General features: G+C 37.6%; 1 protein-coding gene and 1 long non-coding RNA gene across 2 annotated transcripts in view; both read left to right on the forward strand.

The window, feature by feature from the left end:
* PTPRN2 (protein tyrosine phosphatase receptor type N2) overlaps positions 1 to 26,684 on the forward strand; it is a 633,132-nt gene that overhangs the window by 2,251 nt on the left and 604,197 nt on the right. The gene's annotated exons all lie outside the window — the stretch shown is intronic.
* The window catches only part of LOC137463299 (uncharacterized), a 29,010-nt gene continuing 12,619 nt past the window's right edge, over positions 10,294 to 26,684 (forward strand). Inside the window, exon 1 of the long non-coding RNA XR_010993875.1 lies at positions 10,294 to 11,411. This is a non-coding gene — a long non-coding RNA (uncharacterized lncRNA). The remainder of the gene's footprint in view (positions 11,412 to 26,684) is intronic.

A 26,684-nucleotide genomic window follows, 5' to 3' on the forward strand; every position in this document is an offset into this window, starting at 1 on the left:
AACAGTTTTAGCCTGTCTCTTCCATTAGAGTTCCTTTATTTCTTTTATTGACCAGTGTTTCAGATCTCATTAATCTTGAGTTGAAACTATTTATTATTGTAGATCCTGTTCAATTTTTGAATACAATTTTTAGATGCAAGCAGGGGACATAACTGTAATTGTACAAGATATCTGAGTTTTGGGATTATTTGTAGTTATAGGTGAAAGATACTAATTTGGTTTCTCTTGTGCGCAGTCCCATCTTCTTTAATGAAAATGAAGAAAGATAGATGCATTATGAGACCTCTAGAATGTGTGCTGAAAACTGCCTTAGAAGCGAAGTAATTATAGAAACATATTTTTACTGTGTTTTTTCCCCCCCATTATTTCAGGAACTCTTCCTAAAAGTTGTTTGAGAAGCAGAAGTTCATGACCTTTACCATTTCATGGAATGGATTAATCTAATTTCATTCTTTCCCTCTTTTTTATGGTCAACTTTTGTCTGCGCTTTCCAGTATAGTGAGCGTCTTTAAATGTTGACTTTATTTTGCAACATAATTACAAACTTGTTTAAGAAATTATAAGATTTAAAGTTGGAGTTAACTGAGATACACAATTGGGACTCCTACTTCTTCTGCCTCTATAATTCATGAAGCTTTGTAGATTCTTCCTGTGGTGAGGTGTTTTGTTAAGGTGCAATTACCAACAGAAGCACATATTCTTCCATTTCTTGACATTTACCTTTCATCATTCATCATTCTGTGATGATTTATAGTAGCATTTTAAATGTGAACAAATAAGGAAAAGTAAAGTCTTTTTCCTCTTTCTTTTTCTTGCCTACGTCTAGGCCAGGAGAGAGATTCTTCTCTTTTTCACAGAAAAAAAACCAACTGAGTACATAGTAGTATTCATTAGTCTTTAATGAAACAATGAGGTAGGAGTTTAATATTCTAAATAAATCTTTATTCATTTATAAGACACAGTTAATTTAAGATTATGGAACTTCTTTTTGAGTGTTTTACAAGGTAATCATCTGTGGAAAAATGCATCCTGATCATGTTTGCTCAATTCCAAAGGTTTGGGTTATTCCATTCTTGTGTTGATGGTCATAACACTAAGCAGTACCTTCAATAAAAACTGCAGCTCCAACTACTGAAATATTTTCATTGTACAGCCTTTTAAATAGACTAATAGATTCAGAAAGTTGCAGTGGTACTTTATTTTCATTTTAGATAGGCTGGGTGCGATAGAGAACTCGATAACAAAGTAAGCTGTGAACATTCTTAATCCCATTCTTTTATTAGCACTAAACCCCTGGTACCTAATAGCAGAAGTTGTCCTCATATGTTTCAGAAAAGAGTAAATGTGCTTGCTGCAGTGCCTTCACATAGACCTTTAATGTGTAAAATGATGCTTATAACCTTCAGCGAATATGATTTTGCAATATAATTTGATCTTTTGTGCTGTGTGCAATCCCATTTTTCAGTATGCATTTTTCCTCTTAAATGAGTACATTGATATGCTGTGGAAATTTCCAGAAGCATTTGTTCCACACTCTACGTAAATTTGTTCCATACACTGTGTAAAAGTTCCTTCAGAGTTGTATTAACTAACCACAGGCAAAATTTTTGTCTGTCAAATGAGTGTGAATTTAGTTTTTAACTTGCTAACAAAAAGACAAGTCACATTTCAGCTTATAAATATGAAACGTACTCCTAAACCTTTAGTTGTGACTTCCTGACACATACAGTGAGCAAAGACAGTGTCTTACATTTCTCTAGGATTTAAATTTCATTGGGAATAAAAACTTTACTCAAAGACTTAAAAATGTTGCATGTTAAGTTTAGTACTTTCACAAAGTACTGTGTGCATATTTAACCACTGAAAAAATATTTTAGAGGTGGTTCAGGAGTTGCAAGTGGCTAAAGTTGATTGGAATTAAGAAACTACAACAGCAGGGACTTCAGTTACTATTGGTCAAAAGCATTTCTCCAGTGTTGATTCTTAAATTGCAAGAGAGTGAAATAAAGAGTAGGACAGATGAAAAAATTATTTATTTAGATTTTTTGCATTTCATTCAGTGTTTCGAACACTGTCCAAAGGAGTCAGTGACAGAGAACTTTCATCTATGGATGTCATGAGGAATGGCAAAGAATTAGAAACATGTATCTTGGTTTAGTTCTCGTTGGATGGATGTTACCTTAACAAAACTACCATAGCTGTTGTTCTCAGCCATCACTGTTCACTGCTTTGAAGGTCCATGAGGACAGAAGTTTTACTTCTTGCAGCAATTGAGCTGAAGCTCACTGAAGTCAATGTCAAGCTTCCCATTGACTTCAGTAGCATTTGGACCAAAGTTCTGGTTTGGGGCTTGCAGCAGACTGGCTGAGAAAGTAGGGGAATTAGAGTTTTACCATCTGTTCAGTACAAAAAAAAAAATGCCTGACTTTCCAGTTACATTCATTTGGAACTTCTCATAGGCACTCTGTTTTTTTTAATAATGTCTTTATTTGATGTAATTATTGATGGTGGAGTGTAATTCATGATATAATAGTAGAAAACAAAAGTAACAGCAAAATGATTTAACTAAGACAAGGGTGTGTGCTCAGAACATGAAGGATTCAGTGTAGGAAACTGGATTCTTCCCTTCATCAAAAATATTTTTACATATCCTAGAAATGTTTCTTAAGTTATCAATTACATTAAAAAGCAGCTTTAAGGTAGACTGATATCAAAGCATGTCTATCTGTCAGTTCCACTGAATTACAGGTAAGAACATGGATTAATATTATTGGCATCATGCCATGACTGTTCTACAATAGCTTTTTTACTGTAACTTGTTTGTGTTCAAAGTTGCAAGTGGACAGGAAGTGAATTATTTCTCTATCAGTCAAAGGAAGCAGTTGCTCTTAAGGTTGCTCATAGGATGGGATTTCCTGGGAGTTTTTTTTGTTTTTTTTTTTTTTTTTTTTGTATTCTTGTTTGTCTTACTGACTAAGAGAAAACAGAGACGTTTTTGGCAAGACAATCTTGTCTCTGCTTCCTACCTGAGTGTGCCCCAGCCCTTCTTAACCTCACCGCAGCACACCACCATAGTGCCATGGCGTCAGTCAGCCTTCTGGGGGGAATTGCCTTCCTCCTGGTGCTTACATCCCGGAACATTTGGGCAGCTCTGCTGACACAGCCCAGGGCAGGCCATGTTGACACACTGCTGACAGACAGGCAGTGGCCTGTGTACTTTGTGACTGTGAGCAGTGTGGGTTATAGACAGCACTGTGCTGCGACTGCCACGGAGAGGAAAGTGCAGCTGCAGTCCCCAGGGGTGCTGAGCTCATTGAGAAGAGGAGCTGAGGTCCCCTGTGTCAGTCAGAATTCCACGGCCTGGAAAGAGAGCATAAGAGCATGAGCTCAGTTGTAGGTGGTTACCATCATTCATATGTGTCCAAATCTGTAAGGAGACTTGTGCAAGTCAAAAGGCAGTGTATATTCCAGCTGCCTGAGAATGATACATATTTTGGTCTCATCCCACTGACAATGTAGCCTAAAATTTAGCTAAAATCTCTGCAGCTGTTCTTACAAAATCAGTGTATCTACTGTCTTGGTAAAACCTGTGTTGGTGTTTAGGGAGCACAGGCAGATTTGGGAGGGAATTCAGTAACTGGAGGAAAGATTGATTTGGTTTTGGTCATAATTTTGGCAAAGGATGGAAAGTCTCCAAGAGGCAAAGTTCACTGCTAGCTTCCATCACAGAAGTGCTGAGCTGGATGTGTATTTGGTTGGGCTCAGCATGGTCAATATTAATAATCTAGGAAGGCTGTGAGTAATATTGTTGTTGGTCAAACAGTTTTATATTTGCAAATGAGGAGTAAGCAGGTGAAGATGCAGATGAAGAAGGGATGCAAGCAGAAGAGAAGCCAAGGAATAGAGAGAAGCATGTTGGAATGTGGATGTTTAAAGGACAGAATAAGAAATTAAATCTTTAGAATAGGAGATCAGAAATGGAGATTAGTGAGTTATATATGCTTTGTAAAGATGTAAATTTAAGATTAAATGGAGTTACCTTTTCTCTTGGAAGAAGCAGTCAATTGCAGCAGCAAACCTGAGATGTTCAGTGTATCAGTATGAGGCATGAGAAAATGAAGGAAGGTGAATAGAAGGATAAGAGATTTGCAAAATAAAACTATTAGCTCATTCTTTCAGACCAAAGCTGTGGCAAAAAGTGGAGTAGAGAAATGCACATACACTATGAGAAACCACTCTGGGAATAGAAAGGCTTTATTTCTCTTCATGTAAGGGCTGGGAATCATCTAACTAAATGTAATTAATTGAGCTAATCACTCTAGGCTCCTTCTAACCTATTTCTAGTTTATAAATTTCAATTAATTTTACCCAACTGTACATATCTAACACAGGTCAGATAAATGTCTCCCTGAGTGCAGCTATTGCTTTCCACTTAGTATTATCTTAAATACATTTCCCAGGCTAGGGCAAGTATCTGTAAATATCTACATGGTAGGTACTGCACTTCAGCTCTTCAAAAATCAGATGCTCAGGTTAAACTTGGGGTGAGCTAAACACATTTGGAGAGTGATTCACCTGTCTTTCCCCACTAGGTGAGACTAATGAAATAGCTTAAACTGAAGTTAGGTTGCTTGAGGCTCACCAGCTACATTTCTTCAAAACCTTTCTGAGATCTATGGGTCTTGCCAGTGAGCTGTTTAGGGAGGTTCTGTGAGTAGTCAAGCAGGTTTGTCACATAAGGGACTGAGGTGAGGTGGCTGATGGATAACTGTAATACTTGAAAGAAATTTCTCTGAAAAAATCAGCCTCTGGTGGTTGCAAACAAGTGAAGGGGACCTCCAAATGACAGAGATGAGAAATGGGCATAACAGAATGAGCAAGCAAAGGGAAAAAAGCAGGTAAATGTGCAGGAGCTCTGCAGACAAGACAGAGAAAAAGGCAGGGGTGCCTGGTATTAGAGGGCTGAAGGAAGGGGACCATGAAGACATGAGCTATGGACAGTCAAGGGAGAACATGAAGGGAATGGATGTTAATGTGTGCATACATTAATGAGCTTTCTTATGTGAGTTTTAGGGCCTTTATTTGTGAGGTGGTGGAATGGTTCTATATCTACCTCAACCATTCCACAGTGTCAATACATTCCTGCATTCCCAGTAAGAGTTTGCCATTCAGAACAGCTGTACTCATCCAACAGTTAGGGAGTTTTATTTCTGAAGATTAGAGGAACTTAACTTTATAGATTTTATTCTTTTTGAGAAGGAATTTCTTGAGAAGTAGGTTAGTAAATGACCACATCTTACTGTGTTTTTTCCCCCTATAGTTTGTTTCAGCAAATGGTACTTAAATACCAAACCAAACCAAACAGTTTGTTGATAAACAGTCTCTCGGGACAGAGAATTAGTGCTTACAACGCTATCTATTTTGCTTCCAAGTAACATATTGATTAAACAAGCTGTTTTTACATGTAAAATGAGTAACGCGAAGTTTTATGGGAAGTACAGCTGGTTGTAGTGGGTGTAAGGTCTCTTCTTTCAGTCATAGCTTAGCAGCATGCAATGATGGTTACATAAGCTTGAAATCACAGCCAGCAAGAACAAGGTAATGTGTAATGTGCAGGGATAGTTGTGTCTCCCAAAATGTCACATACTTCCAGATGTCCTCGTAGAAAACAATGCAGCAGGGACCAAACACACACTATGTATTGCAATGAACCTAACAAGTTCAACAAACCTCAGGAAATATCCAGATACATGTAAGCCCCCCTATTTAATCCCTCTTCCCCAAATAATCTTTGATCTCTCAAGTTTGAACCTCAACATATTCTACAAGGTACCTTATGAAAATCAGTCGTGGATGCTGAATGAGGTGTTTTGAATTTCTGGTGCACAGAAATCTTCTGCTCACATTATTCTGCAGGATATGATTACCTGTCTGTGTGTTGCTGCCCCAGAAGGGGTAAAGATATTGTAACCTCTTATCTTCTTACTATTCTGCTCTGCACCAAGAGCAGGAGTTGTCTTTTCTCTACAACTTTTTGCTTGGTTGATACAATTCAGTTAAGCTCAGAGCAGTTGTTTCAGGCAACAACTTTACTTCACCTGGAAGGTCATGCCTCATCTTCTGGCCTGAGGAAGAGTTTGTGTGTTAAGCAATTGTCTGTGTTTTTTTCAACTGCTACCAGTCTGCAGCTTTTCAGTACAGAATGTCAGTAATAAAATTTTATGTTATTCCTGACGGTGACTGTTGATCTTGCTTTTGTAAAGGGTATTGGTTTGGATGAAATAAAAAAAAAAAAGGACTGAAACCACAGCCATGCTGAAGCATGAAACCAGCCAGTGCTGGTTTCATGACATGGCAACAGGGACATGGGTTTTGAGGGTAGGAATAGTTTATGCCACTATTTCTCTTAAGGTCTCAAAGGCATGAAATCTTGACTTGTGTCTGTGTAAAAGATAGTCTCCTATTAGCCTGGCCCCTCTAAGGGAGTAGATTTATAAGTCAGACATTACATTGTATTTGCATTTTAGTGCTGAATTTAAAAAATAGCATCAATTATAGGCCTTGATTAATGTGGATAAATCACCATCAAATAATGTGAATGTCTATTCTATTTCTTTTAAGAATGTATACATTATTGTTTATTTCTCTTGGAAAAATGGTTTGTTATAATTTTAATTTGTAATGTGGAATATTTTATGTATAAAATACTTATGTTTCAGCTTTATTTGATATCTGATGTGATAGATGTTAACTATCAAATACCTTCAGTGAGCTATTACTCAAGAAATCTTCCTTGCTGTTCTAGATTTCAGCAAAGCTCAGTCGTCTCAGTATGCAGTCAGTCAATGCCTTACTCAAACTAGCAGAATCTCCCACCAAGCCTCTTCTGAGACCTGGCCACACTTCCCAGCCCAGCTCCTCAGCTAAACACTGGCTCTTATCTTCATGGCATTAATCTGTGGATGATGCAAATCCTTCCATTTGTTGGAGATGGCTGTACTCACTGGTGACTATCCCAGTTCTTTAACATCCTAAAGGAAGAAAAAAGAAGGGGAAGGGAAATTTGGGAATGAATCTGTTTGGAGATAGCTGAATATTAATGAAAACAAGATACCAAGCTAAATATCATCAGGCATTTAGGTAGGTCACCTTGGAGGTAGTGACACAGTTGACAAAAATAACTCCACCCCAAATATTTTTCAGTGCAGAGTATTCATTAAATTTTGATTTTTGTTTGGTCTGTATTTAAGAAATATCAGTTTGGCTGTTTTTGTTTTATTTTGATCCTTTTTTTTTTATTCCTCTTGAAAACTGGGGTCAAGTTCTGCAAATTTGTCTTAACTCAATTTTAAAGTTGTTAAAATATTCTTGTTAGTACTACCTACCTGGAAATTTATTTTAGTTAACTAGGTCAGCTCATAATTACAGTTTACCAACATATGTTAGATGCAGGGGATAGATTCCAAGGACAAAAAGCAGCAATAAAAATTGTATATTCAGAATAAATGTGACAAGAATTAAAACTGAAATTTTGAAGGAAAACCCAAAGTTAACTGATGCTATCCATTGTAAGAGCTGCAGAAAAATAAAACAATCATGTTCTTTGGAAGCAACCACTCACACTTTCAGACAATATAAAATTTATAAAGCTATAATCAAGTGACATTAGAAAAGCAGAATGGGAAGATTATTTTAGTACTATATACGTGCTGGGTTTTATGCTGCCTGACAAAGATGTAGGGAGGAGGGCGGGTTATTTTATGTCCATTTACGTTGGTTTCTCTGAGTAACACCTGCTCTAATGAGTTTGTAATCTGAAAGTAAATAATTGAGCAGGGAGAAGGAAATGGACACAACACACAGGCTTGAGAATAAACAGCTGTCAAATGGCTGCTGTTTCAGAAAGTGGAACACACAGTTTTGATGGAGAATCTGATTCAGCTTCAGTGAAGGAACTGATCACACCCAGCTGTCAAACTTTCCTAATCGAAGAATTACTTGAGAGAATTCTAGAACAATATGTTATTCTCTTCAGATTATGGAACTATTTTCACAGTTTAGCAGGTAGGGAAGAGCTCTGAAAGGATCAGCTACCCACTGATGGGGCGGCTACACAGGTTGTAAAAGGAGTGTGGTTGTGCTTCTTTCTATTGCAGTTTAGGGAGGCTCATGCCAGAGAGACTAAATTAAATATTTGTGCAATAAAAGGGGATGAGAATCACCTAAGTCTTTATGAAACTGCCAGAATCTGAATTTATGTTACATATGTTTGGCCACCTAACACTCTTGTCATTCAGTGTCTTTCTTTTTGTCCATCTGGAATTAGAATAAAATCAACTTGCTTTCAGATGAAAGTTCATCCCTGCACAAGGAGACTCTGCTATCATGAGAGGCATGTAAAATACAACCTTTAACGAGTAATTTCACCAGTTTTCCTGACTTTGTTTCTGTGTTTGGTGTAAGTTAGAGGGGTTGCAGGTTCAGTTCCTTTTGATGCCACTAGTATTAGTCCAAGGTTCCTGGATTTAAGGGGACTTAAGACACCAAATATTTAAACAGGTTTTGCCTGATTTTATAGATATGATTAGCTCTATTTAAGACAAAGCATTAACAAATAAATATTTGGACATTTTCTTTTGAGTCAGTTTTCCATTGTCTCTGTTGTAGTCTGGAAGACAGTCTTGGCTCAGGAGCTCTCCTGTTTTCCTTCTATTTGTCAAAGATACTCTGTTTAATTCTTCTCAGTGTGGGGAATCCTTCTTGCCAGATTATGGGCTTTGGTGTTTTGGTGGAGCTCCATTTTACACCCCTGATCCCATAGAATGGGGTGTGAGTGTTACCTTGTATGGGAATGTCACTCTGGGAAATAGAGGGCAGTGGTCCCTTAGCTGGCCACACCTAAGTCACTCCCCAAGCCTAGACAATGTTCATGTTCAAATGAAAAGCAAGTATTCTACTCTATGCAGAGTTCAGGAAAACAACTATGGTACAAAAGAGTAGGTGCAAAGAAAGATCACATAACATTCCATAACCTGTAATCTTTACCAGACTGTCAGAGTAAAGTAATTATCAGAATGCTTAATTACATTTCCCAGGGACAGATTATTTTTGGTCAAGTCTCATCCCCCAAAATGCATACTGATTTTTCAAGAAGAACCTGCCTTTCTGCTGTGGTTTCTCTTGGAAGAAGGCTCATTCATACCTGGGATTTCTCCCCACCTTCCAGCCCTTCAGGCCCTGTCAGCTGTGCTAACAGAACTCTGTTTGACCAGCTTCGTCATTGCCAGGGAACTTTTGGAAAGTCCTTCCCAGTTGTACAGATATCAACTAAACACTACTTTGAGGAAAAAAAACCAAAACCAAAACCAAAACAATCTCCCAAACCATTTACACACTGCCAATACAGCTCTTCCTGAACACACATTATTAAGTTGGGGTCAGAGTACTCTAATATTATCTGTTATGTTGGAGTCAGTGTGCAACAGCTCTTTTTCCTAGTTTTTGTAAATAAAAGTTGAAATGGCAGCTCTGTTGGAAATAGATTAATTTCAGTAGTTTCTTACCACTTCTTCCTACTACAGTATTTTACATTATATTTATTCATAATTTATTTTTAGTCACATTTCATTTGTGAATAATATGTCAGTTATTATGATGATATTTTTTTCTTCATAAATCAAAGAAGAGCTATTTCTGTTATAGTTTATTACCTGAAAGCTGTGATTAAGTCTGTCTGTTTAATTTTGGTACTGATTGCCAATGCAAAGAGTTAGGCATGTGCCCAACGATAAGTAAATAATGTTGTCACTTAGTAAACATGAGTGTTCACCCTTTATGCTTTCAGCATGGAAAAATACAGGTCACAGCAATTTTGTTCTTTGAATTTTTGTAGAATCTGGACCTTTATTTCACTCATTTAGTTGGTAATTGAGCACTTCGATGACATCAAAATTTTACACACTAGAAAAACTTGCAATTCCAACTTCATAGTGCTGTCACTTGCATACATGTTCAAGGTTACTCAAAGAATTCATTGCATTTCCAAGTAAGATAGTCATAATAAGGCTTCTAAAATGAGACTAGACAGAAATTCCTAAAATTGCCTTGAATCTGCTGTTTGTAGTGCCTTGTGCAATAAAAAGACTTTGTGTATTTAACTTTTTAAAATTTGATATGGCACAAGTCTAGATGAGCTAGAAGATTTGGTTTTCATTCTTCTCCAAAGAATAGGATGTCTGCTGACATCCAAGAAGGACTGTAAGACCTACATTTGGGAAGATGCAAATGAAATTAATACTTATCTGAAATCAGATTCCTGCCAAAAATCCACTAACTGATGCTTTACAACTGCATGAAAAATGAAAGAGGTTATTCCTCCTTTTCCAAAGATGATCCTCAGTATGCATGTTGCCAATGCTTCCCCAGAAGAATGACTTGAGCTCTGGACCTTACCTTACAGACCAGTGAGATAATTGCATAGTTACAGAAAAAAATAAATATAAATTCCTGTCAGAATCTCCAGGTGCCTCATGAATTAATTTTGAATTCACTCTGCAATTTCTCAGTTAATATATTATCTGTGTTTAGTTATTCTCCATAAGTGACAAATTAGAAATAGCTTTTTATTCTTGGTTTCATCTCAGGAGGTGAAAACTTATTTCTGCAAATATATCTTTTTGCAAATGTAAGCTTTTTTTTCTTTTTTTTTTTTTTTAATGAAGATGATAAGTTGCTCTAGGATAAAAACTTATTAGGGATTTTTCCTTAGAGACCATTGAGAATTCTCTCCTCACAAGAGAGACTACTGGGTGGCTAAGAGGAAAGAAAGTAGGACAGACCACAGCAAGTGAGAAGTCATTATGGAAATAGAGAAAAACTTTAGTTCACCTTTTCCATTCCATCCTTACCCATGCTGAATATGAACTGGATTCCTCTGAGGAGCTTGACTGTGCTTTTTAACTTGACCTAGAAGTCTCTTAAGACAGTGTTTAAATTTAAAGGGCTTGTTAGGAAGATGTTACTGTAGCAACAGGAAAGTAATATTTTTCAGATTTGACAAAAAGCTTTAGTGTCCTTCTTGACTGTATCTTCCAAATTTCACAGTATGATTTTTTTTCAAAGTCACATATGGTATTTGTTGGATGAATTACCAAAAAATAGTCAAGTGGTGCAAAGACAAAAAAGGATGATTTCAGATAGTGATTAAAAAAATAATCTTACCTACAGTAATATGTTGCCATTCCATTATATGAGGCTTTAAAATATTAATAAAGTGATGATTCCTGTTTTTTCATGGGTCTGCTGAGGAACCCTCTGTTGGTGGATCAGCTCTCCAGGCTGGTGTGAGGCCTGGCAGATCAGAGGATATTCCACAGTGATGGATGGCTGGCAGCTGGGAAGGTCACACCCATGTGCATGTTATGATCTATTGCCCCATTCTTGCCTTCTTTCCCTCAGCAAATGCTACTGGTTTCTGTCAGAGAATGATTTTGGTTTAATCTGATTTGGTTCTTGGTATTGTTCGCCCCTTTTGACAAGAGCAAACTGAGTAAGCACAAATAGCAGCCCTGAATAATGCTTGGGTTCCCTTACAGACTGATGGGGCCAGGAGGCTGCAGTGCTGAGGGTGTTCTGAAGAATGATAGAACAAATCTGATGTGGACGAAGATTCCAGGTGCAGGAATTCAGAACCTTTCCTTTAGAAGAAAAAGAAATAGATATATTCACAGTAATCGTGAATCAAAATTTATGCTGGTATTTGCTCATCAGGCCCTGAATAAGAAATATTTCATGAGAAACAAAATTCCATGGATTTTTGCTACTGAGCTGCTAATGCAGTGCTAAGTGTGGGCAGAAAACACAGTAGTTAAATGAGTTTTTTGTGACTGTGTTCTGCCCAGAAGTCTCTCTATTCTGGTGCCCCACTGGGTTCCTGCAGCTATGGAAAGTATGTAACTAGCTTGGGTGAGAGGAAAAGCCCTGTGTTTGCATCGTAACTGGGGTGTCAGTCCAGGTAAGAAAGTGTGAATAGAGAAAGAAAGTGTGTAAGAAAGTGAGAATAGAAAAGTGTCACATCAAGGCAGAACACACAGACTATTATGGTCTGCTGAGCTGGATCATTCTACCCAGCTAAGCCAGGCCTCCCCTGATCCTTCTGCCTCTGCTTTCGGACTGGGTGGCAGTTCTGGACTCACCGGCGCGTGAGAGCTGGTGAAAACATGGGCTTTGGAGTGTGCAAGCGGGATTTCAATGTGGCCTTCAGCTAATTTCTGTGCTCTAGGTGATGGGAAGGAACAGAACAAGGATTTGTTTTACTTCTTGGGTGTGAAATAATAACAGTGCATCTTTGTGCATAAGATCTGTGTGAGAGGGAAGATATAATTGCAAGAAGTGTTCTGAATTTTAGGAGGAAATAGTTCAATAGGGCACTCAGAAAATAGGTAATTGAATAAAGTAAAAAGGGGTACAGTAAGCCTGCTGAATTATCATGATCTTATATCAAATTGGTGGATATTATAACCACAGCTGAACCAATTTTTTTCTATTGCCTTGGTTTACTTTCACAAATGAACAAAGTCTTAAAAAATAAGTGTGGAGACAAGCAAACCAAGGATGATGATATTAATGAGAAAGGCACTTCACACTCAAGAAGATCTGTTCCTATTTTGTAACCTTGAATTCATGGAGTTTAAAGAAGCATGACTTTTGAAGGCTTCTTTAAAGGAGGAAGGTGAAAGGTTTTTTAAAAAATTAAAATTTGTTTCTTTTAATAGCACTTCTAGTTATTTGAATATGCAGTTTAAAACAGAACAGTTCCTTGAATCTTCCAGCTGTCAGAACAGGTTTGTTCTAAAACAAGCTTATAGAAATGTGTTTATCACTTTCTTTAGAATTAAAATATTGCAGGAAACATTTGACTCTTCCTCAAAAATTACTACAGTGACATAAAATGGCAGTTCCTCTAAATCTCTGGCTGTTGTGTATAGGTTATTGGAGCAGTGATTGTGAGTTTTTACTTGAAGAGCAAGGGATCTCAAATTGCTCCCAAGTGCAGTGTGGCTGTGTAGAGCTGCTGTATTTAACTTCTTGAGCCACTGGTTTTGTGTGACCATTAGATTAAAACTCTTCAGTGTAGTACAGATACTAAAGTTATGTTTTACATGACGCAACAGAGCAAGGAAATACATTATATTTTGGGATGGTTCTGCCTGGGTAGTTTTGTGGTTTTTTGCTTTCATTCATTGATTGCAGCAGAAAGTATTCCTTGGAGAGATTTTAATTTTATCTGCTCAACATGTTGAATTTTTTCTTTATAGGAGCCTCTCATATTTTAACATTTGTTTTTGCTCCATCTCAGGGCAAAAATAAAATAGAAAATTAAAGTGTATTAATGGAATAAACCACTTTAAAATATTATTTTAGCAGAAGGTAAAATACTGAAATATTTTAAAATTTGGGGGGTTTTATGTTAACACTGAACTTTTTCAGCCTGAGCTGAAAGGTTTGTCAGCCTAAGGGCAGAGTGAAGGATTTGCCAGTCCTCATCCTAGAAGTTTTATCCTCAGATCTTGTGTGTCCACAATGGGCAGGAGAACCCAATGTTGTCACAGGGCCAGGCTCCCCTGCTCACCTGATCCAGGAGGCCACGCTCTGGAAGGGGCATTTGTGACCCAAAAGTCACAAAATCAGAATAGAATCACAGAATGGCTTGGGCTGAAAGAGACCTTTTAAAGGTCACCTGGTCCATCCCCCTGCAATGAGCAGGGACATCTTTAACCATATCAGGTTGCTCAGAGTCCCATCCAACTTCTTTCTTTTATCTAAGGTCCCACCATTCATATTTGGCTCAGATGCATTGTAGTGTAAAGTTTACCTAAAATTAAATATTTTGATTCTATTATTTTTTCATTAGAACTATCTTGTAGAACCTCAGTTTTCTGAAAACTACATTATTCTTTGAAAGCTCTGTTGACAGTCTCCATCAGCCTTGGTTAATATAAGGATCAGAATGTTCAGTGAAGTCAATTGGTTTTGTTAAAAAAACCCAAACAACCCAAAATAAAGCAATCTTTTAATTTTTCTTACACAAGAGCAGAATGTGAGTGAAATTTTCATGAAAATAGTGGAGTTTTTTTACTTCTGCTTCTTGAGTTGTCTGCCACCTGGTTTGGTTTTTTTTAATACCAGGAAAAGAAATCCTGTTTCTCAACTGTCTTCAAAGAATATGCTGATTTCACAAGAAAAAAAAAAGTAAAAAGGTGTGTTTTTACATGCTTTCTAAAGCTCCAGCTTTTACAAAATATCTCAAAATGTGTAGATATCTGTCCTCTAATGAGAATTGCAGCAAAATGGGTTCTGCACACTTTTTCAATTATTTTCTAATCCCAGACAGACTGGAAGCTACACCTATTGACAAACCTCATGAGAAATAGCAACATGCACCAAATTCCTTTTCAACTCCAGCAATTTAGTACTCTCACAGAAATAAGACTGTGTTAGATTAGATATTTAAAAGTCTGTTGTTTTTTGTTTTTTTTTTTTTTTCCTTAATTGCTTTTCATAAGAAACATTTCAACTTTTTTCTTTTGAGAAAGCTTGCTGGATTGTTAGTTGTGTGGTGTGGGATTCATCTTACATCAGATCTCTGCAGCTGAGTCAGTCACTGTCCCATTTATAGTCACTGAAGGGGAAGAGGTGCTCATGGGACATGTTTGAGCTGACCTATTTTACGTGTTGCGTCAGGACGAGATGAACAGGAACATTTGGCAAACTGGCTACATTTCCTTCAACTGCAGAAGCACCAAGGTGTGAGCAAAAGCTGTATTAGAGAAATGTAGAGGACTATGAGCTCCCATCCAAACTTTCTGAAGTATCTCCATGAATTTTTTAAACTTCAGGTCTGCATCTTAACTTCAAGCGGGAGTTTCCAAATCCTCTGTCTTAACAGTACTTTGTAGTGCTAAAGTTTGTAATCTTCAGTGGTGCCTTTTTTACACCTAAAACATATCCCATAGAAGGTAAATACATTCTCATGCAAAGTTTTTAAAACTAAGAGAACCACAGTAACAGGAGCTCTGTAGAAGGATAGCACTCTCTTCCTTCTCTTGAAGCAGGTTTTGCCTCTACAGTAATGGAGTATCATATGACTTGGGATTAAATGATGTTTTCGAAAAGCCAATTTTTTTGACATTTTTTTAAAAGCAATCTTCTTGTTTGTAAATAAATTCTTAGTTTGAAATAAGCAATGAAAATATAATAAGAAATAAGCAATCACTAACTTTAAACTGAAAAGATGCAGTTAAATTCCAGTTTGTTTCTAAGCTCAAAAATTTTTTAGCCATTGTATATAATCATGCAAACGCACCAGCACAGACACACTTAGCTGCAAATACATTTCTTCCTTCTTCTTCTACAGTATAACAAGTTTCATAATTTTTGATGATTATTTACTTTATCATGCTTTGTTCATGTTCAGCATAATTTTTTTTTCTCCAATACTAACTTATCTTGGGTTACTGTAAAAAGTTTAGATATGTTTTAGGGATTTTTCTTTCATCTGTGCTTATTAGAAAATAAACCTGTCTGAAATGTGATGTAGACTGCTTTGTATATAGAAATACTTAATTTTTTCCAAATATCTATAGTGAACTATATAGTGCTTATTTATTTTATGTTGCTACCTAACATGTTGGAAATTTTAAAGCTCTATGAAAAGATGCACTTCTAGCCTGAAGGGGTTGATAAATTAGGTAGGATGTATAATTAATGCAAGGATTTAAAGGTTGCATAAATTAATAGTAATGTAAAGATGATGACATTAACTTAATTTGACAGTGAATCCTTTTCTGAACTGTAGTAAGAAGAAAAATATTTAACTCATTGAAGAAAGAGCAATATTGTAGCCACTGTGGGCTGAAAACCCACCTGCACCAGGTCTGAGGGGCTGAAAGTCTGTGGATATGGGTAAGGAGAGATTGAGAACTGGTCACACACAGGGACATCTTCTGTGCTGGTCCACGATAGTCCTGAGGGACTGGGTTTTAGGATGACCATTAATGAATAGAGGAGAAGCTATAACTTGGTTCAGAAATGGAACTCCAAATGTATTAACAGGAAGGCAACAGCAAATAAAATGAGTTGGAGGACTCAAGTTGTTCGACTGGAGCGGTGGGGGTAATGGGAGAAGAGAGAAATATTAGGAAGCAGATTATGAAGGGCTTTGAATGTCAAGTGGCCATACAACAGGGTTTGATTCCTGTTTCCTGCTATGTGACATTAGGCAAATCATGACATTTCTCTGGTTTTTATGAGCTGAAATTGTGGATAATGCTTGCATGCCAAGTAGCAAACTATAGTGGCAGCTCTGGTCTTGGTGCAATGTAAATGAGCTATTTAATTTGCTAATTTTAAAAATTCCTAAATGAACACAGTGATGTAAAAACATTAGATCCACACTTTCCTTGAACTTACTTTTTGTCATACTCATTAACATTTTTCTGTAATCAAGTTTTCTGCAGAGCTTGATTTCTGTATACAAACTTTTTATTTATGGAAAGCAAGTTTCTACAAGGTGATTTTGTTTCTGCTCTGTAGCCATATTGAATAGCTAATGAGGAAGTGTCCTTCTCTTTGTACTTCATGATCCTAAGAAATTTTTAAAAATACATAGGTAGGAGATTATACTGTGTCACTAACTGTTAAATTTAGTGTCCCTATTCATTACATAAGAGAAACATGTGCAATACCATTGCCAGCTGCAGAAGCAATCCGTGAATGTATTGATTTTATTTTCCAAATAAGAACTTACTGCATAAAATGTGCTCAGAATGGTGCAGTTTGTAAAAGTAAAATACAGTACTAGAGAGAAACTACAACATTCTGGAGGGAATACTCAGTTTTACACAGGTATTCCTTCTCTTGAAGGTTAAAAAATACTAAGAATTGAATGTCTTTGAAGTTCAAGAATTGTTATATCCATGATGATCTCACACATTATTTATAAGAATTCCTGTCTTCCATGTCCAGCTGGCTATAATACCATGTCTCATGCTGGTAGATGACGACTAAAGCTGGATTTTACATCCTTTCACTGCCCCTCATCTGGATTTCAGTGGGATAATACTCTGTGGTTTAAAGTTACCCTTCTTTAGTAAAGGGTTGCTAATCTGGAAAAAAGGCACTGGGTGAATTCAGCAGCGCAGGCAGAGGTGAGTTGGATTCTGTTTAGAACAGTGGTTTCCTACAGATCAAGCTCAAATCTTGTGTGTAAGAATACCACTGGAAGTGAATGGGCAAGACTGAGAAATTCACATAGAAGGAGAGCAATAGAGAGAAAACTTCATAAAGTTACATATTAGTCATGTCAATTGCACATATCAATGCACTGGAAAACAGTTGGATATGACAGCAATCTAAAACCACAAAATGACAAGAAGTTCTTTATAAAAATACCATGAAGCTCACATTTAAAGATGGTAATAATTTTATTGACATTTGAGAAAACTTATCTTTTCTGAAGTTAACATTTTATGCAAAATGATTGAGAGATCTGGAGAAAACTTATATCTGAATGAGTCAGTTTGTGGGTTGTTGAGTCAGTTGGTGGCTTAGGTAAATTAAAATGAAAATAGTTTTTCTTTCTGTTGGTATTTGGATATTTCCCTCATCTGCAGTAAGTAAACAATTTGCTGCTAATATTACTTGTATTTTTATTGAAATTATACTTTTGATTATGACTGGGGAAGCAAAGTGCTTCCCACTTGTTAAGACCAAGTTCATGGCCACCTAGGGAGTCGGAATATACGTAAGTTGATGGGACCTGATGAGATGCATCCCAGAGTCCTGAGGGATTTGGGTGATGTAGTTGCTAAGCCACTCTCTGTTATATTTGAAGTCATGGCAGTCAGGTGAAGTCCCAGGTGACTGGAAAAAGGGAAATGTTGCACCCATGTTAAAAAAGACTAAAAAGGGGAACTCTCAACCTGTGCCTGGGAAGATCATGGAACAGATCCTCCTAGCAGATGTGCTAAGGCACATGGGGGACAGGGAGGTGATTTGACATAACCACCATGGCTTTGCCAAGGGCAAGTCCCACCTGACCAATCTAGTGGCCTTCAATGATGGGGTGACTCCATCAGTGGGCAAGGGAAGGGCTGCAGATGTCATTCATCTGGACTTGCACAAAGCCTTTGACACAGTCCCTCACAACACCCTTCTCTCTAAACTGGAGAGAAGATCTCTCTCTCCAGTGATGTGTGGACTGTCCAGAGGGTAGTGGTCAGTGGTTGAGATCCTGATTGAGATCAGTGACAAGCGGTGCCCTCAGGGGTCTCTACTGGGCCAGTGTTATTTGATGTCTTCACCAATGCCACAGACAGACTGCACGCACCCTCAGCACGTTTACAGATGGCACCAAGCTGAGTGGTGTGCTTGACTGCCTGAGGGATGGGATCCAATCAGAGGGACTTAGACAAGCTCGAGAAGTGGCCCACGGGAATCTCTTGAGGTTTAATAAGATCAAGGGCAAGGTGCTGCACCTGGGTCAGGACAACCCCTGTTATCAACACAGGCTGTGGGATGAGCAGATTGAGCGCAGCCCTGCCCATTAGGATTTGGGGGTGCTGGTGGGTGAGAGGCTGGACGTGACCCAGCCATGGGCACTCACAGCCCAGAAACCCAAACGTGTCCTGGGCTGCATCCAAAGCCCTGTGGGCCGCAGGGCAGGGAGGGGATTCTGTCCCTCAACTCCTCTCTAGTGAGACCCCACCTGGAATATTGCATCCAACTCTGGGGTGCCCAGAATAAGAAGGACATGGAACTGTTGGAGGGAGTCCAGAGAACCAGAAAGATCATCAGAGGGCTGGAACAGCTCTCCTGTGAGGAAAGCCTGAGAAAGTTGGAAGTGTTCAGATTTGGGGTGACTTTATAGTGGCCTTCCAGTACCTGAAGCAGGGCCTGTAAGGAAGCTGGAGAGGGACTTTTTATAAGGTCATGTAGTGACAGCAGAAGGAGGAATGGCCTTAAGATGAAGAAGAGTAATCTGAGATTAGATATTAGGAAAAAAATCTTTACTATCAGGATGGTGAGACAAGGACCAAATTGTCCAGAGAAGTTGTAGATGTCCCATCCCTGGAAGTGTTCAAGGCCAGGCTGGATAGGGCTTTGAACAAGCTGATTTAGGGAAAAGTGTCCCTGCCCACAGCAAGGAGGTTGAAAGTGGGTGATATTTGAGGTCCCTTCTCACCCAAACCATTCACTTATTCTGTGATTCTATGACCCAAAATGTATTTATAATGTCCAGTGTAATAAAATTTCTACTTGCACAAAAAGTTGATTTTAAAACATGGAGATTTGGACTGAGAAGACTTTGGGGAGTTTACTTGACAGCTTTGTAGTTCTGGTAAAGCAAAAAGTCACTAAATTTGTCAAGAAAAAAGTCATAATAAGTGGTGGAAAATTTAACCTGAAACTGAATAAATTATTGCTAAAAGATGAGGGGTTTTCAATCACTGGGATGATAAGCCATCAAAATTATTCAAATGGGGCATACAATGCTTTAATTCAAACAGAAATTGTGGACTAATTGCAGTGACCACCTGATGGTGGTAATGACATTCTCTGATGTTTTCCATGTAGAATGTGCTCACCATGGTCTTTTCTGACCTTGAAATCTATCAATCACTCTCTTATGACAGAGTGCATTACTGTGAAATGTATGCTGTAGAGATTTCTTTCTTCCTCACTGTTGCTCTACTGTTCATACAGTGTGAATGGTGGCATCTACTAATTCTGGAGTAAAATGATTTTATGGTGGTTTTATTATTAAAAGAAAGAAATTTTTAATGATGTTAAATGATAAGGTCTAAGAAAATCTTGCCCATCTTATCAGCATACAAAGTCAAAAATGCTTACCAGCTTGAGTTAAAATCTCAGATGATTGCAAAGTGTTGTTTTATTGAATGCATTTTGTAATGGGTTGACTCTAGAAGTTGGTGTGGATAGTAATTTAGTATTCATCCTTTTGTCATTTATGGCTTGTAGTCATATAAGAAAACATAGCTAAATGTTTCTTATTATTTTTGTACCAACTGCAGCAGGAAAGGATGGAGGTCCTTTTATATAATAACGAAAGCAAAGTGGAAAATATTTTTTTACCTTTTGTACTATTTTAAAATTGATTTTGAAGGCTTGCTTGTGAAACACTGAAGTACTCAAGGAACAAAATCAAATCCCTGATACATAAACTGCCATAAGACATTTTTCTAGTTCTTGCTTTTCAGCTGGGCAAGTCTTGGAAAAGAGTTCATTTTTCCAAGGACAACTTTGCCCTTGAGAACAGTGGTTTTCAGCTCCACCAGAACTTTATGAGGTTACTAAGTCTTTTATTTTTGTTCTGTCCTAGTAATGTCATGGCATTTCTAGTGGAGTTTCAACAGAACAAAACTAGTCTGAGTTATTTCCTATCGAGATAGTACTCAAGTGAGAGCATCTAGTTGTTTTATGTTGAAAATCAGAATGAATGAGCATCACCTTGTAGCCCCCTATCACATGTCACTTGTAGTGCTCAGTCTAAGCTGATACATTTTGGGATAGTGAAATCCTCAACGAGTGGCAATTTTCCACAGATGTGTGTGTATATACATGCATATATTATTAATATCAAATGAAGCCCAGAGTTCTCATGTTTTCATGTTCTGGTTCAGCAGTGCTCACTGTCCTTAGATACTCACTGCATTACAGACACCTCCACACTGAATTCTTCTTCAGAGTTGTGGTTGCAATTTACCACCAGCATTACAAAGCATCAGAGCTACCTCTGGATTCTTCTGCACTTTCCTGTTAAGTTCCCTCTGCAGTGTTTGAGGTCACAGTCCAAACCAGCCCAGCTGATTTTATAGTAACTAGGAAGGAAGTTACACAGGGAAAAATCTGACTAATCTGAATTTAAAATGTAGCAATAATAGCTTTTGACCCCAAAGCACTGTATGAATTTTTATTCTTTTGATGGAAAAGGGGTTGTTACTGGTTTTGGCCTGGTATTTTGCTGCAGTGCAGCTTTCTATGCCTTCTTCAGCTTTTTCTGCAGTGTTCCTCACTGAAGAAAGAGAATGAGAGAATGAGTCCTGTGACTTCAGGTCAGTACAGGATCATGCCCCAAAGGGCACTGTATCACTGGCTCATGTAGAGCTTCAGTCTTCTTACTCACTGCCAAACTCTCCATCAAAGAGAAAGAAGGCAGCAGGTGTTCCCCATATTGCATGGGGAGAAATGTATCTGAGCTTCTATCTGCTCACATTCTGCAACTGCTCAACTGCTGCAGAGATTTTTAGGGAGTAAGAAGAGGCTGACATACAGTCATCTTTCAGAAATGAACAGAAAGTTTTCCAGACAGTACTTTGTCCTCTGATTTTTTTTTTATGATTAGACAATAAAATATTCTTATTTTTAAAAATGACTCCTAATGACTCACCTCCTGCTGTTGGCATTAAGTTTCACACAATTTACATGAAAAATAACTGGTAGACAATACATTAATAGCAAAAAAAAAATAAAAGGCCATGACCACAGAAGCATGAAAGGATCACCTGCCTTAGCTCATTTGAAATAGAATCTTATATGTAATAACAAAAGCATACCTAGAAAAAAAATAAAGTGTGTTATTAAAAACATTCTCCTTGAAAATACAGTTGTTCTAGAGACAAATAGAATGTGAGTCATTAGGAGCTGTGGTCTGATTGACACTCAGCTCATGTTGTGTTTTGCAAAACTAGATTGCACACTTTTCAGCAGCACTAAACTTAAACTTTTCTTGTTGAGAGCAGGAGCAATTGTGGCTTGGATAATAAAACTGGAGATATAAAACAATTTCACTGTATTTTGCTTCCATTTTATGGTGTAGAAATTTGTGTAACTTAAAATGTCTATAAGGAGATAAATTGCTGGCTTTCTTTGTGAAAAAAAAAATAACAGTATGATTTTCTTATGCCAAAAGATACAGCAGGTATGTGTTAAAAAGTCAGACAAGAACAGCTATTTTGAAGCAGCAGACATTTCTTTTATTTCATATTCTTGCACATATTTTTCCTAGCTATTGAAATTTTTATGTTATAGCTGTTGAAATAATGAAGCTACTGAAATATTTCTGTCCTTTCAAAATTATTAGAGATAAGTGTCATAGTTAGGAGGTCCTTCCAAATAGTGTGCTGTGCTAGCACATTGTCCTAAAGAAAGGCTTGACCTTATAGACCCAGTCTTAATGTATGGGCAGCTCCAGCTGGAGTGAGCTCATGGTGCAAAAGTGTCACAGCTTCTTTGCCAAAAGACATGAAACAAAAGAGAGCCAGAAAATGTTTGGACAGTGAAGGCAGCAAAGAGAGAATATATTCAGTGATCACCACGTTGCTGCTATCTGTGGGTGCGTGACTGGAGCTGCAGAGAATGCTGTTGTGTGGCTGGTGACACAGAGAACAGCTCTTGGTGATGGCCCCATGTCACCCAAATGCTGACCTACCTCTGCTACTCTTGGTCAGACAACTTGCTGGTTGCTTCATGGGGGAGATTTTTTATTTCACCTAGTAAGACCGATTCTTTAGTCTATAATATTTATTTTATTATTTTTTCCCAGCAACATTAGAAATACCAATATTTAGGAATGACTGCATGCCTTTTAGAGAGTCTTATGTTTTAGAAATTATCACACATCTCAGAGTACTTGGTGCAGCACAGGCATATGAATCCAGATTCACTGGCAATGTGTGTTGGTTCTGAATCTGAGTTACTTAAAAGAGTGAGGGAATTGCCTTGCTAGGAGTGAGATGATTCAGGAGTTGGGAGATTTCCCCTCAGAATCATGGGGTAGTTTTACTGAAATTTTTGCTGTGATGCAGTGCACTCTCAGAGCTCACCAAATGAAGGCTTAAAACATTATGGAGAGCAGTTTGGTGTAGGAAAAGAGAGAAATTTTTAAAAAATATTAATTATGGAAAACCTAAATGTTAAAGCACTTATCTGTGGTTCTATCTACATAATTATGGACATTTGAAAACTTTACATGTCTATTGGTTTAGCTAACACTAGTCAATTAAATCCAAATTCTTACAAGATTTGTTCACCTACTTCCAGAATAGAATGACCCTTGTGGTGCAACTACCTGTGATGGAAAGCCTATGTTCTTGACAGAGGTGTCACTTATTTCTAGAGGAGACATTTCAACTTCTGGTAGTCAAAATTTGAGTGACTTAACATGATTGAAAGTTATATCACTTTAGTTAGAACATGAGATCACTGGAGATACAAAGTAAAATGTGAGGGTGGGACACTGTTCGAGTAGAATCCATAAATTTGAGTTATAAAATTGCTTTAGCTGAAGCATGGTAAAAGGAAGTGTGGCCAGAACAACATAAATTGTTGGGGACTGAATTGTGACAAATTTATGTCACCCTGAAATCAAATTGATTTTTAAACCTGCTTTGTTAGATGCACTTTGAGGAAAAAAAATGCAAATATTTTAAAAGTAAGAACAAAAAGAAATTAAGAGCTGGACTATCAAGAGGCTTTAGGCATAATTTCCAAAAGAGTAAAGATGGTAAAGATGGTGCTTTCTGCTTCTCTCACCAGACTCTTCAGCTGATCTATTGCATTCTGAGGTCTAAAGATACTCAAAGCTGAGCTGGTCCTCTTGAATCTGTTCCTGTGGTCTGCATGAACCAACCAGGGGTTAACCAGTGGAACTGCTGGTGGTTTGGGTGCTTTGGGCTGTCAGTGAACTGGGGTGCAGGTCGTTTGTCTCAATGAGGCTGCAAGGACTTTTTTTCTCAAAATCCTCACGTTTTATTGGTAGACCTCACTGCTAAGGTGCAGCATAGCAGAAAACACCAACCACATTGTGATTTCTCTATCAGGACTCTTTGCAATGTTCTGAAACTACTGAACTAGACCTGGTCTCATGGAAACAAGATTGGCATGAAAGAATATCTTTGGTGAATCAATCTTCAGTGAAACAATTAGCTAGATCTAGTATTTAAAAACGAGGCAGAGATTGTTAGTTTGTTTTTGGTTTTTATTTTTTTTTACTTTAAAATTGAGGAATAAATCCATTCCATTCATTCAGGCAGCAATTCTGCCACGCGGCACTATGATGAGATTCTAGGAGTATGGCACAGGAGTACTACTCATGTAAGACAGGAGCAGCTCGTTTTTTTTTTTCCAGGAAAGAGAACTACAAGCAGCTATCATTACTAGAAGCAGATATTTCCATTTTTTAACAGTAGTAGCAGTACCCATTTTTAATTGCTGATAGTTAACAACTCCATGGGAAATGGAAAAAACCTATAGCTAGTAATTACAGCCTCTTCTCACCCTTCAGTCTTGGAGGATCCTCTCCTTAGCTAACAATTATGAAATCTGGCACTCCTGGATCAGGCTGCATATTAGGTTAAACTAAGGAGCTGTCAAGGAGGGGAGCTATCATACCCAAGACAGGCTACCAAAGGAGGGCTGCATTTCCAAAAAGTTTGAGAATTGCTGCTTTATGCAGTCCTAGAGGCACAGATTGGAATGAGCTGTCAAATACAATTTTTCACAGACTATTGTTGAGTTTATGTAATGAGGAGAAACCTACCTGCAGAACAGGATGAAGAAAGAGAAGATTAACAGAGACATTGAGCTCCACTGGCTGATCTCTAGGACAGTAAGAAAAAACGCTGAATGAGATTTTTATACTTAGATGAAAACTCTGTATCTATTTATTTTACAGCTGGAATAGTAAATGTCTGAGGCTCTAGTTTTTTTTTTTTTTTTTTTTTTGTTTTTTTTTTTTTTTTTTTTTTTTTTCCCAAAGCTGTTATGATAAAGGGAGTAACTCTATAAGGGGTTGTTTTAGGTGGCTTCCACCTTCTGCAGATCCATGCAATTCTTTGATGAGCTGGTAATGTGGATATATCAATTTGAGCGTGATGTCCAAGACTAAGTAAGTATATTTGGTTTATAATAGATTTAATATAGAGCAAGGATTTAATTGTATGAAAGTAATATATTTTTCCCCAAGAAATAGTGCTCATTTAACTTCCAAGCAAGATTTTACCACTCTTACAAATCCACAGTCATGCTTAGCTGCAATGTTAATAGTGATTTACCATCCCTGGCTCCAACAAATGTCAATTTTCCAAGTGTAAGCAGCTCAGGAGGAGACACATATGAAGGAGACAAATAGATGTACAGAGCCTGGCTGGAGCAGTTATATCAGGTTGACTGATTCATGAACATATACTGAAAGAATTTAATATGTGGCAATCTGAATTAGTGATTTGTAAGAGATGACACATGTAGCCAGAAACACCTTACTGGCTGAGGGCTGAACATGGTGTTTCTGACCATCTGAAAGTGTTGTAATAAGTGTCAACAGCAGGCTATATTTTATTTCTGCTGCATTTCTTTGTTCAGGCAGTGTGTGCTTGTCAATTGTTCTGATTTGTATAAAATTGCAAGTGGCCATGTACAATGCGGTTTCCTCTGTCTTCCTCTTCCTACAGGAAACATACTCTTAATTCAAATATTTCCTTTCATCTTGGAGTGAGGGACACTAATAAAACGTAGAAAGATAGAACTGGCAGTTTGGACTATCCATTCTCTCTTGCTTAAGGAAGGAAATATTTAGATTTTGATACAGCTTTATGTGTTGATTTTTTCTTTTAAGAATAGAAAAGAAGTGCAAAATACAGCTTGTTGAGGTGTGAGACCTAATACAAAAGAAATGTGAGACAGACTTCTTTGTATAGAATTTAGATTCCCACTTGAAAGGCTAAAATACCCAGAAAGTCTCCTGTGATTTAGTTTTAACTAGTTGGCAGATGTTGAATGATCTCAGGAGCTGTCTTTGTTGCTATTCCACAGCAAATATGTAGCAGACTGACTGTTTATAATCTCTGTAATAGGGGATTTGTCAGTCTTCCTTTATTACCTGTAAAATGGATTAGGAGAACAGTAAGATTGGACTGGTTCTCTAAGGAATGTAAGAGAGTTAAATGTCCCTCCTTATTGGGGATTTTAATGAAAAATATGTCTTTAGTGATTATATTAAAAATAGCAAGACTACTGTCTCTGCTTCAGCCTTCTCTATTTCTCCTCATCCAGCTAGATCTTAGTACTCTCACAATTCCCACCCTTTCTAAAATTACTGGGAAATTGCATTTATCATTGGACAGAAAGTGCTGAGCATCTTACTAGAGCCAGTTTATGATTTAATGTCTGTTCTCAGTGATGCAGTAGTAATGAAGATGCAGATCTGGCTGGGCAGATAGAAAAGATTTATTTTTCCACAGATGTAGGATTTTCCATCTCTTATCTTTACATATTTTTTTTGTTTCAGGCTTTATTAGCAGTGAGTTGAAAAGATCAACATTGACAGACGTGACGTGTCTGTGATTCCAAGCTGGAAACCATTTCTGGCTTCTTTGCTGGGGAAGCACAGCACTGTTCAGCTGAAAAAGCCCTTCAAACGTGTCCACTCGATTATGAAGCAGCAGTTGCATGAGAAAAGTGTGCATTTTAATGAATTGATTTTCAAACATCACATAGCAACTGAGGAAAACCACACAATTTAAAGTGAAAAAGAAAAGCTAAACTAAAAAGAGCCATTAGGCTTGTCTGATCTGTTGAAATGTACATATTGTGTTAGACCTAAAGTG

The sequence above is a fragment of the Anomalospiza imberbis genome, chromosome 1, assembly GCF_031753505.1.
Source record: "Anomalospiza imberbis isolate Cuckoo-Finch-1a 21T00152 chromosome 1, ASM3175350v1, whole genome shotgun sequence".
NCBI classification, from domain to species: domain Eukaryota; kingdom Metazoa; phylum Chordata; class Aves; order Passeriformes; family Viduidae; genus Anomalospiza; species Anomalospiza imberbis.